This window comes from Euprymna scolopes, chromosome 30 (genome assembly GCF_053919585.1).
Source record: "Euprymna scolopes isolate OS-2025 chromosome 30, ASM5391958v1, whole genome shotgun sequence".
NCBI classification, from domain to species: Eukaryota; Metazoa; Mollusca; class Cephalopoda; order Sepiida; family Sepiolidae; genus Euprymna; species Euprymna scolopes.
In genome coordinates this window covers 25,939,723-25,962,774 of record NC_136511.1, presented here as the reverse complement: position 1 = coordinate 25,962,774, position 23,052 = coordinate 25,939,723, and positions in this window count along the sequence as shown.

Below are 23,052 nucleotides of genomic sequence, written 5' to 3'. Positions count from 1 at the left end.
CTGGAATTCCATTCCAGGATCTTGCTTCCCTAACTGTACTGACATGCAGAAGTTAAAGTGCAACGTGGACCGACATCTCGCTGCCCAAATCCCTACATAGTGCCCCAGTAGTTGCTGACCCTGATAGTAACCCCCTACACTAAGGTGGCAGTGTGCCTTGTTTGGGGTGAAAATATAATAAAAATTTTTAAAAAATATTTAACCACGATAATATGTCTGTAATTTCCCTCTTTGTTGTAAGGACTCTAACAGACACATGTACTAAGTTTGGGTCTATATTCGTACCACGCTCACTTTTACTAAGGAATCTAAACTAGAATCAGACAACAAGGCCTTCATGTACTTGTGAGTAATTTTTTATATATAGCGAAAGCTAATTATATTTCTTCTACCGCTCTCTGTACTCCAATAAATCAAGCATAGATTTAACAATTTCCCGAGCTACTTGCGCCAAAGTACATGCATTTACTGGCTTTAATATCAGTACAGCAAATAGCTTGACTTCTCTAGTTGCCCAGACATAGCTGGTAGAATAATACATACATTTTCTATATCCCATTTCCTTACACATACATCATATATATATATATATATATATATATATATATATATATATATATATATATATATATATTCAGTAATGTGATTGATAATTTAAAATTCAAATTAGAATTGCATTAAAAAATCTGTTTCACAAGAAGGAACACCAACAAAGTCAATACTTTGTACGATCGTTTCGGAAAACAATGTTTTTATTGTGCTAGACATTAAGCCACGGGCAATAATTTTTACGCAATTTTTTTTTTTTTGTATTTAAAAAAAACAAAAAACAAAGTTTCCTCATCAGCAAAAAGTATTGGGAAGGGTGTTTGATATATGTAAAAGACACCATGAATAAACCTAGCATTAAAAGTAAGGCAGATGTATCTGGAAAAAAAAATAAAATAAAAGGCATGCATTTACTTGATAAGCAAATTAGTATGGGTTAAAGATAGAAATAAAATAGAATAAAATTATAAATCTGAATTTGGTTTAAATATAATATTATAATAATATATTTCTAATAAAATTCATAGACACACACATATATATATATATATATATATATATATACATGTATATATTTGTATACATACATACCCACGCATATACACACATATATATATATATATATATATATATATATATATATATATATTAGTCGAATTTATATATATACTAGCATTTTATCCCGGCGTTACCCGGGTGTTTGGAGGTGTATGCTGAGCAAAAAAAAAGAGTATTTTTTTTTAATTTGACCCCTATTATGACCCCTTAAAATTTATAGTTTCGGGCTCAAACCACTTTATTAAATTAGATCCAGGGTCAAGGAACCTATATCTAAAATTTCAAGTGTCTAGACCCCAAATTGTCGGAGGAGTTTGGTAGAGTTCTTAAAGGTCAAATCCTTGAAATTTGACCCCTTTAAAGCCAATTTTCTGGCTGACACCCGTCACATCGATTTTTCCAAATCTCAGTAACCGGTATTTCAAATTTCGAGTCTATAGACTAAACATTGACAGAGTTATTGCGTAGGGAAATGTACACAGACAGACAGACAGACAGACACGTTCACGTTTATAGATATACGAGCATTTCAGCCCGGCGTTGCCCGGGTGTTTGGAGGTGTATGCTGAGCAAAAAAAAAAAAAGAGTAATTTTTTTTTAATTTGACCCTTATTATGACCCCTTAAAATTTATATTTTCGGGGTCAAATCACTTTATTAAATTAGATCCAGGTTCAAGGAACCTATATCTAAAATTTCAAGTGTCTAGACCCAAAATTGTCGGAGGAGTTTGGTAGAGTTCTTAAAGGTCAAATCGTTAAAATTTGACCCCTTAAGAGCCAAATTTCTGGCTGACACCCGTCACATCGATTTTTCCAAATCTCAGTACCCGGTATTTAACATTTCGAGTCTATAGACTAAAAATTGACAGAGTTATTGCGTAGGGAAATGTACACAGACAGACAGACAGACAGACACGTTCACTTTTATAGATATATAGATATATATATTCGACTATAAATATATATATATATTCACACATATATATATATTCTCATATATATATATATATATATATTCGCATATACATATACATACATACATATATATATATATGTATATATATATATATATATATATATATATATATATATATATATATATATATATATATTACTATCTGGCACTGTTCACCAGTGTTGTCTCATCGAAAAATATCACAAAGTCAGAAATGATTCGATAAAAGCCCTCCACTCATCTAAAAAAAAAGAAAAGAACACAAAACTACGATTAATAAGGTGAATAATGGTCGCGGTTTTGGGACGATTACTTTTTTTTTTAATTTTTGTACTGGTAGGAACTCGCTGCCGGTATTTGCAACTGGAACTCATCGGAAGCCATATGCGTCAACTACTATTGGAAGAAAGTGACGATCACTCGCAGTAAGTCCTGAATAAACGTGTCTACTGGTGGACCGTTACTCTCAATACAATTGTAACTATCTGTACTCGTCGTGCAGTGACGGTCACCTGCGGTAATGAGCGATCTCGTTCTCCAGTTGATTATCGTTGAAATTAATGTTGTATTGATGCGTTTCTTGGCGTTTAATGGTTGATTTGTCTGTTTGTATAATGCCCACAAACAATTCCCGACGTACAGCGATTTCCGTTTCCATTCGACGGCTCTTAAATTTATTATGGCGGATTTGTAACTGGTTCCTTAGTAAATGCCGATCGTGGCAACTGTTTCGCTTCAGTAAACTGCAATGAAATGGAATTTCTGAAAACTGGTGTGAAATTTAAATACACTGTGGCTAATATTATTTCTTGGACTGGCGGATCCTGGTGAGGACTTTTAGGCAAATTACTTGCCCTCAAAAGTCGGCTACAGTCATACAGCTGCAGGCACTTTCATCCGTGGTGGTTATTGCTCCTTGAAGCTTTTTATTCTCACTTCATGGCATGGGAGGTGTTTTCTAATTAAATGTAACTGTATATTATTATTATTATTATAATAATAATAATAATAATAATAATAATAATGATAATGATAATGATAATAATAATAATAAAAATAATAATAATAATCCGAAGAGACTCACTCTCACCATTACTGTTAATCATAGCCATGATACCCCTGAATAGTATTCTGAGAAAGTGCCAAGCCGGATACAAGTTCTCCAATACAGAGGAAAAAATGAAACACCTGATGTACATGGACGATTCTACACATCTTGCAAGGATCGAAAATGATACACTAATTTACACTACCAGGATCAATCCATCCAAATGGAATTTGGAATGGAAATGTGCGCACTACTAGTTATAAGAAAGGGAATACTGGAAACGACAGAAGGCATGGAGCTACCAGACCAAAATACAACAGCTGATGATAATTAAAACGACTGAAATAGTAAGGAAAACCCTTGAATGCGGAGAATAATACAAGTATACAATATAAGCGTTACAGGGAATGAGGAACACTGAAGCTGCATATCTACAAGTTTTACAGACCCATTACGCATTGTCTAATCACCGTTCCCCAGCCAAAAAAGTCATACCAAAGACCGAGAAGAGATAAGGAGGATGGAAAGGCCGAGAAGAAAACGCTGAACAGACCGCCGCTGAACAAGCGTGAAAAGAACTGAGACCTTGGGGAGGCTTAGTGTCACTCAAATTCCAGTATAGACCAATGGCCATTGCCAGCGAAAAATCAATGGTAAGAGGATGTTGCGATGACGTCAATTATTTTTTGCAAATGCTATCGTAGGAGGTAGATAGAACTGGATGTCTGACGAGATTGTTGTCATTCAGCTTCCAGAGAACAGTGCAGGTTTCCAATCAGATCTTTGATGACTTGTGTGAAAGCTCCATGTGAGCCAATAATAATAATAATAATAATAATAATAATAATACCCTTAATCGGTTTTAAGGTAGGTATATTTTACTTCCTGTTACGGGCAGTGTGTTTCAATTAAATGTAATTGTATACGTAATAATAATAAATTAATAATCACCATAATAACATAAAAAGTTACATAGAAATAACTATCTTAATCATAAGATTAATTGGCATAACGAACGCATATTAGACAAAAACCGGTGCCAGTTGAAAATCACTCGTGTAAAATTGTTCCACTTAAGAGGCTGGAAATCTTCTTTTAGTTTTATTTCGCTTGCAGCCATGTTTAAGATTTTTATATTTTGTCACACACAAAAAATATAAAACATTGAAGAAGATGGCAATCTATTAAAAGAAATCAATAAACAAAAAAAGATATCCCGCATCTCTATCCATTGCGGCACGGCCCCGAAGGGCAATCAACGTTGTATGTTTTGGTCTTATAAATCCCCATTTTTATTATCTTGTTCGTCCAATTGTCAGGTTCGTACCGATTGTTATATGAGTGAATTAATTTGGGATTTCTTTTTGAGATGAGTAAATTTGTATGATTTATTTTAATTAACTATTTGTCGGCTATTATCGTCATTTGATAGGTGTTTATTTCAGGTTAGCATTTTCTGACGTAAGAGATTTCAATCCCACCCAAAGCTGGTCAAGGATTAGTTTGCCAAACCGTCGTGAGACGACGACCACTATTCAAGGCATCAATTGCTGTGGATGTATTTGGATGATTTGGCATTCCAATCCCGTCGCGGTTAACAACCTGAAGAAGGGAAGATAAATAATTGGCCGAAACATTGTGAAAATACAACTAGAAGGTGAGGATAATAGTCCATATATAATTAAATAAAATAAATTTAAAAAAAAGTATTTCCTATTTTCCAATTAATATACTTGCATAATACTGAATTCGATCAAATCATTGCTAAACATTGTATACTAAGTTGAAAACGTTGCATTCTATTTTTCTAATAAGTCCGAAGCAACCAATAAATATTTAATGCATAGATTACTACCGTCTTGGCATGCTCGCTCCAAAATAAAAACATCTTATGAATTCACTGCTAAATTACAAGTTTCAGGTCTTTCATCGACGCCGATCCATAGACATTCTGACACTGAAAAAGAACTTATTATTTTATATTTCCTACGCTTCAATTTTAATTTTTAATTTTCATTTCCACCGTTACTAACAATGTCCTTAAAATGTATGCAAGTAATATTACGGACGTTATTTTATCAGTCAAACCAGATTATCCAAGAACTAAGACTTTGAAATAGCTCACACTGTAAAACCCTTGTCTGTTTTTTTAATCATTTTTTTTTAAAATTGTTACGCTAAAAACCTTCAGTGTTTTTTATCCATTTGAAACAAATTGAGCCGCTACAAACTACACTATTTTTTAATCATTTTAAACAAATGTGGACGCTACTAATCTACAGTGCTTTTTAGTAATAAAAAAAATGGTACGCAACAAACTTACAGTGTTTTTATTTATTAAAAACAAATTAGGGCGCCGCAAATATAAAGGGTTTTGTATTCATTTTAAACAAATAATGATGCTACTGACATACAGTGCTGTTCATTCATTAAATAGAACTGGTACGCTACAAACTTAGTAATTTATTTATTTTAGATAAATGGGAACGCTACAAACGTACACTGTTTATTATTCAGTTTTGATAAATAATAACTCTACAAACGTATAGTGTGTTTAATCATTTTTTAATGAATTGAGAGGCTACACATGTAAAGTGATTCTATTAAATAAAAAAAAATATAATTGGTACGCTACAAACCTACAGTGTTTATATTCATTTAATACAAATACGTACATTACAAACGTATAGTGTTTTACATTTTTGACAATTTCTGGACGTTAAAAACGATCAGTGTTGTTTTTTCCTTAATTCATTTTAAACTAATTGGTACGCTACAAATGTGCAAATTATGACGTCACAAACCTACACTGTTTTTTGTTAATGTAAAACGGATTATGACGCCACAAACATGCAGTGGGTTTATTAATCTTAAACAAATTATTACGCCACAAACATGCAGTGCTTTTTTTAAATTGGTTTTAAAAATTCTTGTATATTTTTATTTAATTATTTGTCGACTATTATCGCCATCTAATAGTTGTTGATTCCAGGTTACGATTGTCTGACGGTAGTGGTTTCAATTCCACCTAAAGACGATCAGAGGATTAGTTTGCCAAACTGTCGTGAGATGAGTGACGCCATCTTGTATTGATTATAACCATTAGGAAATCTGCAGAACTATTTAAAACGTAAGAAACATAGCAGTGAAATAAGAAACGTAGACATGAAATCAATAAAATTAACAGAATGAGGCCAGTATATTTAGAACCGAGTAATGTATATTATATTATCGTGTACCAAAATGCACCCAAACGGTGCATGTTGTATAATCGTCTAAATGCTGATATGCGTACTTCAGACAAAGTTTCATGCTGATATGTATGCGTGTCACCGAATGTCTATCGTTGGTTCTTTCACTATTTGAAGCCTAGAATTATGTTTTTCCGGTCTAATAATGATATATTCATATCTACTTGTTCATAGGCAGTGTGTGGGCGATACATGAATTTTGGACATACCTTAACTTCATGTGCCGTTGACCTTGTCAACCTGGAGTTCATCTTGTTCTTGGAGGGGAGGCTGGGATTTTTAAGGACGAAACGCATTGACTTCAACACGATGATTGGTTTATATAGTTCTTTGCGTCAAAATTACCACTCCCTAATCTCCAGCTTACCTGATCACGTGGCTCACACATAGATCCGTTCAGCTGACACATTCTTCCGGTAAATTTGTGTACAATATGAATTACCATATAATGACAGATTTTATAAATACTTTTCATATTCATCTCCCGTCCATCTCTCCAGTTAGATAGATAGACCGAGATTGATAGACTCAGAAATAGATAACTAAATAGATAGATGGACACTTTCTTTTGTTTGACCTATTACATATCATATATAAACTAATGGAAAATGTATGTCGGTAAAAAAAATACTAACAGTTTATACGTCTAGTTTGTAAGAAATATTAAGAGGATCCCGTTAAAGGTAAGGACTGTGGATGGGATAAAAATTACAGTGAAAACATTTGCTACCACAAAAATGCTAGACGTTATTTTAAGTGTGTCACTCGCTAGATAAAAAAAAATATATGTAAATGAAAATATATACTATATCTTCGTTATTTAGTTTGTAGTTGCATATAATATAGAAATTATGTGACGTCTGCGTTTGTCAATCCATAACGTTTTTTAATCCCATTTATTATTCTATTTCATCAATATGGAGGTAATTGTTTGTTATGTTCACTACTATATATATATATATATATATATATATATATATATATATATATATATATATATATATATATATGGGGTGCGTGTGTGCGTGCGTGTGTGTGTATACACGTATTAAAAGGAATACGAATATATATACGTTTATGATTTCCTTTTATTCGTTTTCTGTTGGTGACGTGTAGGATAACAATTGCCATTATGAAAAAACTTAAAAAGAACTTTATATATATAAATATATATATATATATACATATATATATATATATATATATATATATATATATAGAGAGAGAGAGAGAGAGAGAGAGAGAGAGATGGGGAGGGAGGTAGAGAGAGAGTAAAAATCTTTTTTTAATTGATGGCGTGCGAGAATACAAATATAATCTTTAAATCATTAAAATAAATCTTTACGCCCTCTTTATACCCTCTTATTTTTCGGATTTTCCTTTTAATTGAGAACGCTGCTGGATTTCTTTTTCTCTCCCCCCCCCCATAAAAAATAATATTATAATATTTTTTTTTTCATGATATTTGTATTCCTGCACGTCACTTACAGAAAACGAATGAAGAAAAATCATGTACGTTTATGCTTTCTGTATTATTGTTATACATTTTCAATACACACACACACACACACACACACACACACACACACACACACACACATATATATATATATATATATATATATGCATATATATTCCCTTTATTTGTTTAGACAAAAGCAGTAATGTGTTGCTAAACATTCGCGGGAATGTTTCGGTCAGCTAGTTACCAGATACTAGAGACCACTTCAGGCAATACACATATACAAAACGAAAGATTTCAATTGTTCTACATCTATTTATGTTTCTATCTCTCTATTTGTCTATCTGTCCACCTTCTACTCTGTCTACCTGTCTGTCTGTTTCTGTCTCTCTCTCTATCTCTCTATCTCCATATATATATATATATATATATATATATATCCATATATATATATATATATATATATATATATATATATATATATATATACTAGCATTGGTGCCCGGCATCGACCAGGTGGTTGGAGGTGTGTGTTGAGCAAACAAAAAATAAGTGGTAGAAGGAAGACAGACTCGAATCCGTTACGCAAAGGATGAAAATAGAAGGAAGTGACGTATGTTTAAATTAAGATTGACTTTCGGAAATATCGGTGAAAAGGCGACCCCTCCTGGTAGAAAAGCCCAGTTGAGGATGTAAATTAATGTTTTTAGCTAATTTTTCGGTATTAGTCGTCTGAAGGTCTAGCTCGCAAACCATACTGACGTTGCGAATATCCGTCGTCTCTGTCGCAAGTTTTAGGCGGACTTGCAAACATAGATACATACATTTATATATTGGTAGCTCAAATTTTCGACCCAAACCGATTAAAAGGCTTTACCTCTCACCAAATACCCTTTATGCAACATTTTCTATGTTTAAACCAGAAATTGAGTAAATTAGTAAAGACCGCAGAGGTCAATTTTTTTCTATTATGACCTCTTACCATTCACAGTTTAAGGCTCAAATAAAGTTAAGTTAGATCAATGTCCATGGAACCTATATATAAAATTTCAATTGTTTATATCCAAAATTGACGGAGGAGATTTGTAGAGTCTTGAAGATCAAATTCTTGAACTTTTACCTTTTAACGGTCAAATTTATTGCTGAAAACTGATTACAAAGATTTTCCCAAATCACTATGCCCTGTATATCCAATTTCGAGTCTGTAGACTTGAAATTGACATATTTATTGTGTAGAGACATGTACACAGAGAAGCACACGCACAGACAGACAGACAGAGATACAAACAGAAAGAAATACACGTTTACATTTATGTATATCCTAGCAGTTCCGTCCGGCTTTACTCGGGCTCTGTGTACTATTCATAAGGTTATGTGCATATGTATATATTAAAAAAAGTGTGAATATGTAAAGTAACACCTTTCTGTATAATAGTATTTCTTAAGTGCCATAGACAAAAGACAGACAGACAGTTTCACTTTTTCTATATATATATACTACCATGGTTCCCGGCGTTGCCCGGGTGTTTGGAGGTGTATGCTGTGCAAAAAAAAAAAAAAATTAAAATAACGGTCAATTTTTTAAAACTTTGACCACTATTATTACCCCTGATCATTCATTGTATTGGGCTCAAATAAAATTATTAAGTTGATCGATGTCCAAGTAACCTTTATCTAAAATTTCAAGTGTGGCGACCCAAAATTGTCGGTGGAGTTTGGTAGAGCTCTCAAGGTTTAATCTTTGAACTTTGACCTCTTTACAGCTAAATTTCTGGGCAAAACATGATCACATAGATTTTCCCAAATTTCAGTACCCTGTATATTAAATTTACAGTCTGTAGACTAGAAATTGGCAGAGTTATGGAGTAGGGATATGTACACAAACAGACAGACACACACACACATACACGTATATTTTTACTGATATATTTACTAGCATATTTGCTCGGCGTTGCCCGGGTATTTTGAGGTGTCTGTCGAACAAAAAAATAGTAGTAAGAAGGCAGGCACGCAACCGTACCGGAAGGATGAAAAAAAAAACGATCAAAAACATGACGTCTTTACTGTTACGATCACCGCCAAACCGGAAGTGACGTAGGTTTTAATTAAGGCTAGTAAATCGAAAAGAGGGGATGACTTTACAAAATATCGTCGAAAAAAGCAACCCCACCCTGTAAAAATCAGCTCAGTTCAGGGCGAAGTAATTAGGTGTTAGTAAATTTTTCGGCATTTGTCGTCTGAAGGATCAAGCTTCAAAACAAAACTTATCTCATGTAAATTTGTCGCCTCTGTCGAACGTTTTTGGTAGACACGCAAACATACATACGTATATTTATATATTGGTTGCTCAAATTTTCGACCTAAACCGATTAAAAAGCTTGCCCTATCTCTGAATATCCTTTTTGTAAACTTTCCAATGTTAAGACCAGGAATTGTATGAGTAATTTGGAAGAGACGGCAGAGGTCATTTTTTTTAAAACGTTGACCTCTATTATGACTTTTTAACATTTATTGTTTTAGGGCTCAAATCATGTTATTAAGTAAGATCCATGTACAAGGAACGCATATCTAAAATGTCAAGTGTTTAGACCAAAAAATAAAGGAGGAGTTTTGTAATGCGTTTAAATTAAAAGTCAAATCGTTGAGCATTTACCCCTTACCAGCAAAATTTCTGGCTGAAAACAGATTAAAAATATTTTCCTAAAAATATTCGAGCCTGTAGTCTAAACATTGACGGAGATATTTTGTAAGGAAATGTATACAGACAGACACACAAACAGATACTTTCACTTTTATAGATATATAGATAGATATATAACTCGCAAAGCAATATATATATATATATATATATATACATATATATGCATATGTATATATATATATATATATATATATATATATATATATATAAATATTTCATTTTATGCAAGTTTATTGACATAGTGGGGTTTATTGATTATTTACTTAGTTCTCTCATTTTATGTCTGTTGTAAAAAAAATGTAAGATGTGGTGTAAAATGCCGACGAAGGTTCCAATACATTTCCGCTTATTTTTTTTTTAGTTTGGTAATTCATTGAACGACATTTGATCTTTGCCAGGAACTATAAATTCTAGTCATGTTAACGTCTGTGTGTCCCGAAGGAATTAGAACGTCGTGTCAAAAAAAGATTACATTTATTGGGGTGACAAAAGTCGATAAAATCTTGTTTTTCAACTGGTTTGGTATAACAAACGAAGTGAATTTTAAGAAGATGTTTAACCTTTAATGTTCTGTTTAAGACCAACCTTTATATCTCTGTTTATCCTAAAAGCGGAACATCTTAATATATATATATACATATATATATATATATATATATATATATATATATATATATATATATATATATAGTAGCTGTACCAGGCCACGTGTTGCTGTGGCTCTGTTTGTTCAAATGAAACACATTCCTCATAAAAAAATTGCATTGTATATTGTTTATTTATTTTATTGTTTTTACAGTTTATTTTGTCAATAAAAGTTCTTTTTTCCTCCAAGAAAAGGTGATTTTTTTACCATAAATTTTAAGGTGAAAGTGTTTTTGTTTTTGTTTTTTCAGGAAAACTTGCACTTTTTTAAAAAGAAAGTTGGCAGTAAATATCTCTTTTTAAAAACAGAATTTTTATTATAAAATAAAAAAACATTAATACTTTATATGAACACTGTCAGTTGTTAGGTGAAAGTAGAGAAAAGTTAGATGTTTTTGCAAGAGAATGTACACTTTTTTTGTCAATAGATGTTAAGAAAATAAACAGAAAACATATTCCCATCATTAATTAATTATGCAAAAAAAATGTTGATTTAGTGTTTCAACATTTGAACAACGCTCCGCTGAATCAGGTAATTTCCGGTCAACCCCTAGACTAATTGGAATCCGGTGCGGGGGGAGAGGGTTACATTCTGCATGAGTACACTTCTTTTTCATTTTGTCTTTTGTTCAATTTTTTGTGGAGGCTTTTAGCCTTAGCAAACAAACAAAGTTAACCAAATTGCAAAATAAATTCCACAATGAAATAATTTTAACAAGTGTCCAGCCTCTAATACAAACCCTAGTAAATCAATCCCCCTTATTAGAAACACTGTAGGGAAGGACGAAACCAAATTACTGCCAGTAATTTTGGGAGATGTTCTATAGATGTATCAGAAAGTGGGCATTAAAAATGATGATTAGAACCTTAAAAATTCAACTTACTCTTTTTTGAAGCTTATAACTTAATGAAAATATTATTCAACCCCTATTTTTTCAATTACAGGAGCAAAGACCAAATTAAAAAACAGCAGGTTTAATAGCAAATTATGTAATATTTGGTTATTTAAAGCGGTTTTCTTTAGAAATATATAAAGAAAATCAACATATTTTGACTGGCTTATAAATGTATATATAAAAATCCCAAGAAATCACTTACCTAAAAAAATACTATTAAATAGGTAGTTCCATACTTCATTGTACAGAATGTATCCATATTTATATTTTAAATTCCATGTAGTTTTTAAATAAAAGGATTTTTTAAAGCGAAGGTCCTAAAAAATCGCAGTTTTGTAACGTGTTTTACAAAGCGTTAAATAGCTGCTGCTGCTGCTAAAATGAAATTTATGAAGTATGGTTTCTTCCAAGGGCATAAATATTGTCAATATTTTTATTGCCTGTGTTAACCACAATTAGTATTTTTCATCCTCCGTAGTTAAAAAAGAAACGCATATTCACTTATAAGTTTTTCCCCTAGAACAAAAAATCCGCTTCATCGACTTTAAAAAAATTCTTTTTATGAAATACACAGGTTTTTGATTGATATATGTTGATACTTCTTCATCGACTAATTTTTTTTAAGTATCTAAAAAAAAAAGAAAACATTTAATTAAATAGAAAAAAAATTCCTTCAGCGTCTAGTATTTTCTTGACGATGTAAGCATAGCATGGACTGTCATAAAAAAAAGTGTTTAAAAAAAAAGGTTTTACACTTTAGACTTCACAGGTAAATTTCCAAAAAACAATTCTTTTTTGTTTTCAATTAGAATATTTTCTTTAATGAGCTTTTATCTTCAATTTGTTTATATAAAATTTGGCACATAAATTAACTATTACAATTTTAATAAACATTTCAAAATGATGGTGTGAATTTGAAAATAAACGTTTGTCTAAAATATTATATTTGGTTTATTGGAAAGAGCATCAAATTTCACATTGACTCTGAAAATATCGTAAAAATTTAATCAATAGAAAATTTTGATAGTTTTTTTATATCAAAATTGAAAAATATTTAACTCGTAAAATTCTATTGATGTTATTACGTAAAAAATGGCTGCATGAAGGCACGCCTGCATTTTGTAAACATTTTGTAAACACTGAATTTTTAAATAAAAAAAATATATTTTTATTATTTTTTAAACAACTGTAATAGTTTATTTTGAAATATATTCCATACAGAAAATAAACAACCCACTTTAAAAGGAGTAATTACAATTTTTTTTTATATTTATTCGCAGTTTTCTGTAATGCGTGTAAAAAATTCCTCCAAATTTCTGATACACCTAGAGGTTTTATTCTATTTTCTTTTTTTCAATATTTTCAGCAGATTTGTCACTCAGCTACCAGATTTTTTGCGTCTACACTTTATTGCCGAAATTGGAGACGCCATTCTTTTCACGCACTTGCTATCCAAATCTAGGGGAGATATCATTATATGGCCGAACGATTGCTTCCGGAAAGGGGAAGAATAAATTTACCAAAATTAACATTTATTACTCCCTTAAACTAAAATTATAATTTATTACTTCCAGAAACTTTCCGACTAATAGTATAAGTTTAGGCAATCCCGTACTATTGCATATATTCTTAAGGTAATCTGTGAACCTATACACCATGCACTGGAGTAAGTAGGGGAAGTTAGAGCAACAGCACTAAATATATCTAAGGCCATTGACAGGGTATTACACGATAGTCCTCTCATAAAGATCAGATACTATGGCATTTCTAGACGAATACTGTACATACTTGCATCCTTTTTAAAAAAGAGAAGAATCCTGGTTGTACTCGATGGTTGGACGTAAAAAAAAACAATATAATATAAATGCGAGTGTACATATGTCGTCGATCATTGTATATTTTATTCCTTATATTTATAAATGACCTCCCTGATAAAATTGCGGAAATCCTAGCAGTAAACCACCGGCCTGTCGCGGGGTCAAAATAGATGGCTACATGCAATGCTTTCAAGGCAAAGCTCCTTTTCTGTTAATAACTACAAGACATCTTATCAATCACTAAGATCCATGACTAATGATACATTACCTTAAAATAGTTTGGTCAAACTCTTCGGCTTAACTTTCACGAGGAACATGCGTTAGAACAGATACATTGAGTGCATTGCAAAGTTGGATGCAAAGAATGTGAATTCTCTCTAACGTGCTTGAAATCTACTTACACCTTAGTGTATCTTGTACGTTTACAGTGCCATTATTCGCCTATGCATGGAGTAGTGTTGCCACATTTGGACTGATGCATCTGTTACTAGTCTTTCGCTCTTAGGGCTTAAACATAATAGGCTAGCAACTAGACTTCAAACGCTGTCCAATGGACGAAATATTGCAATCCTTGCATGTTTTACAAGTTATTGTATAGTAGGGGCTCCGACGAACTATACACTCCTGTACAACTCGAAGTTTATAGCCCCAACAAATCCGATATATAGCAAATCTTCACCCTTACACAGTAGAATTCCCTAGATGTAAGAAAGAATTTTACTCTAATAGTTTCTCTCTTTGGTCTGCTAGAATTTGGAATTCGCTTCCTTGACTGTACTTACATTTTTCTGATTAATACCCCACATAGTATCGCTACAAATTATGTCAAACATAGTAGCCCCTAAATCAAAGTGGCACTAAGCACTCTTTGGGATGAAAATGCAGTATATATATATATATATATATATATATATATATATATATATATATATATATATATATATATATATATATGGGGGGTGTAGAAAAATCCATATAATATCCTTAAATATGTATAAATATGTATACGCCTCATAGCTGCTAAACTTCTCTCCGACTAATAGTATAAGTTTAGGCAATCTCGTACTATTGCATATATTCTTAAGGTAATCTGTGAACCTCTACACCATGCACTGGAGTAAGTAGGGGAAGTTAGAGCAACAGCACTAAATATATCTAAGGCAATTGACAGGGTATTACACGATGGTCCTCTCATAAAGATCAGATACTATGGCATTTCTAGACGAATACTGTACATACGTGCATCCTTTTTTAAAAAGTGGCACCATATAATATCTTTAAAACAAAAGATCAGTAAAATGAGGAAAACATGTTTCAATTATACATTATTTGAATGGTATTGCCACAAGGTTTTAAGAAATGTTACCCCCGCTCTAATAGAAGTGCATGTTGTTAATATTTTGAGTAATGTTGAACGTAGAAATCTGTACCAAATCTAAAAATTAAAACCAATTTTCTTACTTCTTTTAACATTCCTTTTTAACCCGCATTCAGACTCCTAAATCCAGCGAAAAGTATATTACTAGATGAAGAGAAACACATATTAAATAACGCATGTTGATTGTAGTATTTTAAGATGCCAAAACACGATAAATGTGGTAAGGAATACACCGTTGTATTTTCACTTTACCCATATTGATGATTGGACATTCAAGCTCTAGAATAGTTTACGAGTTGGAAATAACGTAGAAGATATTTTGTTTCATAGGGGATTTCATATGATGAGGGGGAGATGGAAGACAGAATTGACATTTATAAGATTTTACTGTCTGTGGTTTTTATAACATATATTTAGAGAGGAGGGTTATCAGTTCTAATGACACAGGAGGGGGCAGTCATTACTTAGATGGAGAGGGGACACATTTCTTAGATGAGTTATTCACAATGTTCATTTAAACGATGAGGGAGACAAAGTTCATTAAAATGAGAGGAAACAAAGTTCATATTAACGATTAGTTCACATTAACTTCAATTTGCTTGAAAGATGATAAAAGACGCAGTTACAAAATATGATGTGTTCTATTATTACATTCGACCTGTCACAATGATGATGACATCAAAACTTCAAAGTCGACTACATGATTTAAACTTCCTCCCTCGCTTCCAAAGGGGACTGCCTTCTCTGACGATGTCAGTTCTGTCTCTAAATCGACTCTCGACCCTGTGTGTCTAAATCTAGCAAACTATATTGAAAATTAGTTTCTCCATAACGTCATATGTGTATATATAGAAATAAATGAAAGAGTAAAGCAAGGAACCTTTTTATAGATTAATCAAATTGTGAACAAACACACAAACACACAGGAATACGAATTAATTTCTTATATACATATGCCTCTACATTTCTATGTTAAGCATTTCTGAAATTCACAAATGAAATATGCGTTAGAATACGTTAGAGATATACATATTTTTCTGAAGGTAACGGCATAGCAGAGCGGTGTCACCGTTCCGTCAAAAGAATTGCAGCCAGGGCGCAATGTTCGATTATAGAAGCTGTGTGCTGGTATAATTGGACACCCAAGGATGATACAACACCATTACTTGCGCCACCCAATGGGATTTACCGCTAGGAACAGCATATAAAATAGATAGATGTTACACCGTCAGGGTTAGAGTTGTCGATACACCGTATAATGTAGAAGATCATGTTTGGGTAAAACCACCAAACGCTCGGTGCACTACAAGGTTTTGCATCGGACGAATAGAAAAAAATAATAAATTCCCAGACTATGTTTGTCGTGTGTGTCCCACGTCATATGAAAAATGTCTGCCCCTGCTTTGATTCCCCTACCTCGAAGTACGATGAGAAAGAAACCATACAATTTGAGGATGATCCTAATGCTTTACTGTCCTTCCAGAATTGCTTTCTACGCAACTAGAAGAAGAAAGTGTGGACCGTGCCGGTGGCGATGACGGTAGTGATGAGTAAGGTTGGTACGAGACAGTGACAGCTCCAATTCTACGTAGAAGTAACCGTCGAAGACGATCACCACCTCTCTGCTATTTATGTGATAGAAATATCAGCGGGGGCTGTAATAGAAATCACTCTCGCAAACGACCTCGTGTTTGCTTAGTCTGTAAAATGCCAGCAGAAATTGTAGAAAAGAAAAAACAAGCATCATTTTAAAGGTCGCCGTTGATGAACAACGTATGTCATTAATTTGCATATGTACAAAATTGGTAACTGTTTAATGGGATGAATTCTAAAGCATGCGTTTTGAGTGGAGTTTTTTGTTGGACAGTGTAGAACGAGAACGAACGGTGGAAGATAAGATGCACGAGGATTTGTTCCAAGTTGGGCAAATAAAGGAAAAAAGACTTGTGCGTTATATCGACAAGATGACGGTTTGACACGCCAATTTTTTTTTGTTTAATTTTGTTCCCTTCCATTTTATAAGTACATAAATTAGTACAGATTTAGCTTTAGACAGACAAATACCAAATATCCATTATTAATATGGGGTAGTACTTACTTACAAGTAATACAAAGAAAACTTTTTGGATGCTGCATCGTATGTATGACCTCAGAGAAATGATGGAATGCATATATATATATATATATATATATATATATATATATTTAGCAGCTCCTGCCCAGCCTATCCTGCCTTGACAGAGTACAAAATAGAATTCGTGGCTTAGTGGGGGATGCTCTTTTCTCTAGCCCGCAACCTCTCTCCCACAGAAGAGACGTTGCGTGCCTATCCTTGTTTTATCGTTATTTCCATGGCAGGTGCTCGTCTGAACTCCAATCTCTGGTCCCCCTTCGCCAATCTTTCACGAAAAACACCCGTCTAGCTGAATCCACTGTGAAAATTTTCCCCCACTCTTTTTCTGTGCCTAAATCAAAACGTGGATTCCATGAACAAAGCTTCTTTCTTAGAACTGCACGCCTGTGGAACTCTGTTCCGTCTGCCTGCTTCCCACCGGACTACAACTTGGATGTCTTCAAGTCCAACGTTGACAAATTCCTAATGAACCAGCCCCTTAAATAACACTTCATCAAATCTCCACACTAACGTTATGTACTTGCAATAACCCTTATCCCTGAGTGGCTTCCGGGCCTTGATAAGTCGTGACCCCTTAGTAAAAACAAAAAAATAATAATTACTTCATCTCTTAGAATATTTTTTTCGTAAAACTCGAATAACATAAAAGGAATTTAAATCGTTTAATTTATATGAAGTTTACCCAAACTCCGACGCACTACTTGGAGTAGGTGTTGATGTCGTCCTCTTTTTTTTTACATGAAGTAACGACTGATTAAAGTCAGAACGCTACTCGAAGAATAAGGTTTATGGGTGTAAGGTATTCACTGAAACAACAGCTTATTAATGGTTAATATTTGATACATGAGAAAACTAGATTGTAAAGGGCAATCCAACAACAACTTTACATTGGACTTGACAATCACCATATCGTAGTCAGATGGAAAGCAGGCTAGAGAAACAGGGGTTCCACATGCGAGCAGTTCCAATAAGAAGCTTAGTTGATAGATTTCCTTATTATTATGATCTAATAGTTTCTGTGCATAAATGTATTAATCAATAAATTATTATTTTACATTGATGAACCCACATACCATTGCCATGCAGACTCGTTTAAAAATCTACGAGTAATGTTCATTTCATAATATCGATAGAAAATATGATATGATCACAAAACATTCTAAACTAAGTCAAAACTTAGCAAGCAGACTAATCGAAACAATTACTATTACCATTATCTCCATTCCCACAGTAACACTCTCGTCAAAGACTCGTCTTGTTTGAGAGCGACAGAGCTTTAAATCATATTTTAAATCTAGAATCTTAAACGATTTTCCCTAAATAAGTGTAAGGATATAAATTCGTTAAGTGATAATGTGATTATCTCTGAAGATGTCCTATTAATTGTTTAATATTTTTTTTATTTCAAGGAAAATTTTAGTGAACTTTTTGTAACAGTAACATGAAATTTATAAGACGATAATTTTTTTTAAATTGTCTAAACAGATCATATATATATATATATATATATATATATATATATATATATATATATATATGCATATATATGTGTGCGTGTGCGTGTGTGTGTTTATGTGTGTGCGGGTTAGTATACAATGGAGTATTTTAGGATATTGCGTCAGGCTGACTCTCCAAATCACTTACGGATTTTGAAGTCAGTCTCTATTCTCCTACTCAGAGCGACTTTCTATCGACAGAACGACTTATTTAGGTCATAAGACTTATTTCGGGATATATGTTAATTCCCCCCTTTACCTCCCCTTGAACATATATTTTATATTTTTGTAATTATATTTTATTCGTATTCACACCCGCCCGTCCTCCCCCACCCCCGGTAAAATGTACACGTTCACCCCATTATGTCTGTTCTCCGAGATTTTTTATTTATTTATTTATATTTCTATGATCAACGATTACCTCTGGATCAGTTTTGATGAAAAGGGCTCCTCAGGTTTTGCTGGCTATTTTGTTCAAAGCAATACGTGTGTGTGTGTGTGTGTATTTGTGTGTGTATGTGTGTGGGTGTGTGGTTGGGTGTATATGCATGTGTGTGTTTACGCGTGTGTGTGCGTTTGTGTATAGATGCGTGTGTGTTTTTGTATGTATGCGTGTGTCTGTGTGTGTATGCGTGTGTGTTTGTGTGTGTATGCGTGTGTATGTTGTGGGTATGCGTGTTTGTTTGTGTGTGCATGCGTGTGTGTGTTTGTGTGTGTATATGCGTGTGTGTGTATGCGCGTGTGTATGTTGTGTATGCATGTGTGTGTTGGTGTGTATATGCGTGTATGTGTTTGTGTATGCGTGTGTGTGTGTTTGCGTATGGATGCGTGTTTGTGTTTTTGTGTGTATGCGGGTGTGTATGCGTGTGTGTGTCTGTGTGTGTATGCGTGTTTTTATGCGTGGGTGTGTATGGGTGTGTATGTGTATGGGTATGTATGTGTGTGTTTGTGTGTATGCGTGTGTGTTTTGTGTGTCTACGCGTGTGTGTGTTTGTGTGTGTATGCGTGTGTGTGTTTGTATGGGTGTATGCGTGTGTGTTTGTTTGTTGTGTATGCGTGTGTGTGGATGTGTTTGTGCGTTTTACACTTATATGTTCTTACTTATATAATGATATTAGATATTTCGGCAAATTCATAGAAAACTCTATAATAAAACAAGCAACCAGAAACAAGTTATTTATTAAATTTACATTGATTTTTTCTGCTTTTTACTTCATACTGAATAACGTCGATTTAAATCGAATCTTTTTTTTTATTATTTAAGTTATTTAATACGTTTCTAATTTCTCCCTAACACCAAAGTGCATGTCGTCATGTCCGATTTCAGTGACGTATCACGAGGGCTATAACATCACAGATCAAGTTCAGTTACTTTACAGATCGACCTATAATATTGGTACGGTTCCAATGCCTTGATTGATTTGTCGATAAAATGATCAAAATAAATCGAGTAAAAAAGTTTATCGATTATTCATCGGTTTTTATTTATTAATCAACACATAATCTTTATCAAACTATCAAATAGAAATTGGACTCGATAATTTTAGAAAAAAAAATTAGGTTTTAATGTAATCTATCTTGCAGCTAAGGAAATAACTATTTGCAATAAAATATCGAATGCACAAGATATTGATCTGTAAATCATTGATTTACTAAATAATCTAAATGCACACACTATTTCAAATCAATTCTGTGATTACTCTTATGTCTTTGTCCTTTTAGTTCCCGACAAGCAGGAAAATCCCACCCCTGCATAGTAGACATCACTATAAGAAAGAAAGCCTTCTACACTAATAGTTTGCTAGATTTTGGAATTCCCACCTGGATCCCTGCTTTCACAACTTTACTCACATGTAAGGGTCCGAGTGTAATGTGAACCGACATCTTGCTGCTCAACTCCCTACAACATAGCATCCTTTTAATTTATGTCCCTGATAGTAGCCCCCTACATCAAAGTGACACTGTGCCTTTTTTGGTATAAACACGTAATTTAAAATAATGTTCTTTACTTTGAGATTTTTACCAAATTTCGGCTGTTGTAACCCCGACCATACGTGTCGAACTCTGAAATCGTTATGTAGAACTCAGGAAAGTGTATAACATTTTGAACTGAAGTCTTTTTTTCATCCCACTAGGTAAACGTACTTTTGTTGAGTGTAAAACTTGTAAGCAATTTTTTTTATTTTTTTATCGTATTCGCAGTATATCTCGTAGTAAGCACTGACAGGATAAGAGCTAGACAGCTTCGCGTTCAAAATTCCGTCCGGATTCCGAGGTTCAATAGAATGTCTCTCGACTTTAACAGGACGTATCTGAACATACGCAGAAGGTGCACCGGCCTAAACGCTGTAAGAATAATATCCACTAAAATGTGTACTCAACCGTTAATAGCAAATCTTACCAAAATCAAGTTCATTATAAATGAGCCTCCGACTTCCTTGTATACCTCTTATAAATATAGATTTTCCACTAGATCAAGCATGAAAATTAAGAAATCATTTAATATTAATGTGTGTTCCTGATCATAAAATTATTATTATTGGCTCGCATGGAGCTTTCCCACAGGTCATCAAATATCTTTCTTTGTAAAACAGCCTATGGTGTTTCCTGGTAGCTGAGTGACAACAAGTCTCCCCAGATTTCCACCAACCTCCACCTCTTTCGACAACATATGCAAATAAATTTGCATTATCGCAACAATCGCTTCCTATTGATTTCTCTTTCGCAGCGATCATTTGTCTTCACTGGAATTCAAGTGGCAATAAGCCTCCCGTAAGTCTCAGTTCTCTCCGCACCCATCAAGCGGAGGTCAGTGCTCTCTCCCTTTCCTTGACTCTACTTGGCTATTTGGTCTCACTCTTTTTTTTGGAGGAGGACGATACAAATAGCAGTGATGTAGTACTTGAGGGGTGGGGCTTGGGTTAGAACCCTTATATATACGCGGCTTCAATGTTCTTGGTTTCATGTAGCGCTTCATTTTTTTCCTTCAATAATTAAATCAAGAGACGGCGGGATCAGTTTTTTATGCGGGAAATAACCAGTTCGATATAAAGAGCTATACTTGATTGGGTCCAAACTAAAAATTATCGTATTCCAAAGGGAGTTCTTTTTCATCGGGCAGAATAATAAACAGAACAAAAATTACTGAACATATACCTATAAATATGTATACATTCTTCAATTTAAAGTAATTTGATTTATCGTGTTGTATATTCGATTTTTCCATGATTTTCAAGCTTTTCTCTTAAATAAATCAATGGTATATGCTATATATTATTATTATTATATGATATATATTACAGCATGATAAGTAACATACTCATATTAACAAAAAAGCGGAAAAATTGTGTTTCCAGTAAAGGTCCTTATAAGTTATATTCTGATCTAGACAAATTCTAATTTAAATGAACACTGATTATATAATTAGAATTGTTATCTCATGAGATGGGGAGACGGGACGTCATAATGGCGCTTCCCAGCGACATTAATAACACGCTATTTTTTCAGCATACAGCGTTCAATACAGGTGTATAACAAAGGCTCGTAAAACGAAGTGCAAATAGAAGCTAGTTTCCATCATCGGCTGATACATGAAAACAATCAAGACACTTTTGTTTTTATATTATTATAAATCGGACTACTGTTCTCATCGTGAGTGTGATTTTCACAACGCATCGGTCGGTATAACCTCAGACCTTCTTCAGGAGTATTTGCAAATTACTGGGGACATCTATCCAGTCATGCCTGACGGAACACGAGTACGCTACACCCGTTTATAAATAAAGGGTTCCGATCGAAATTCCGTTCAAATTCACGAGTTCGAAAGAAACATTCGACAAGATTCATCTGAAGAAGGCCGGAGGTTATCCTGACCGAAACGTTATTAAAACCACACTCCAGCTGAGAACAGTAGTCCGATGAACAATAATCAAAATAACTAATCCTCATCTAAAAAAATCAGAAACGTCACTTTTGGTTTTATTACAAAAACGCACCAGATGGGTTAACACTTTGTATAATTAAAATTTAAACTGTACCCTCCATCAGAGTTTGATTATCAACTCTCATCAATTTTTCGTCGTCCAAAGATAAGCTCAAAGATCGTATTTGTGGTGGCAGTTGTTAATCCATGAATAGTATTCATAATTGCTGTAATAGAGA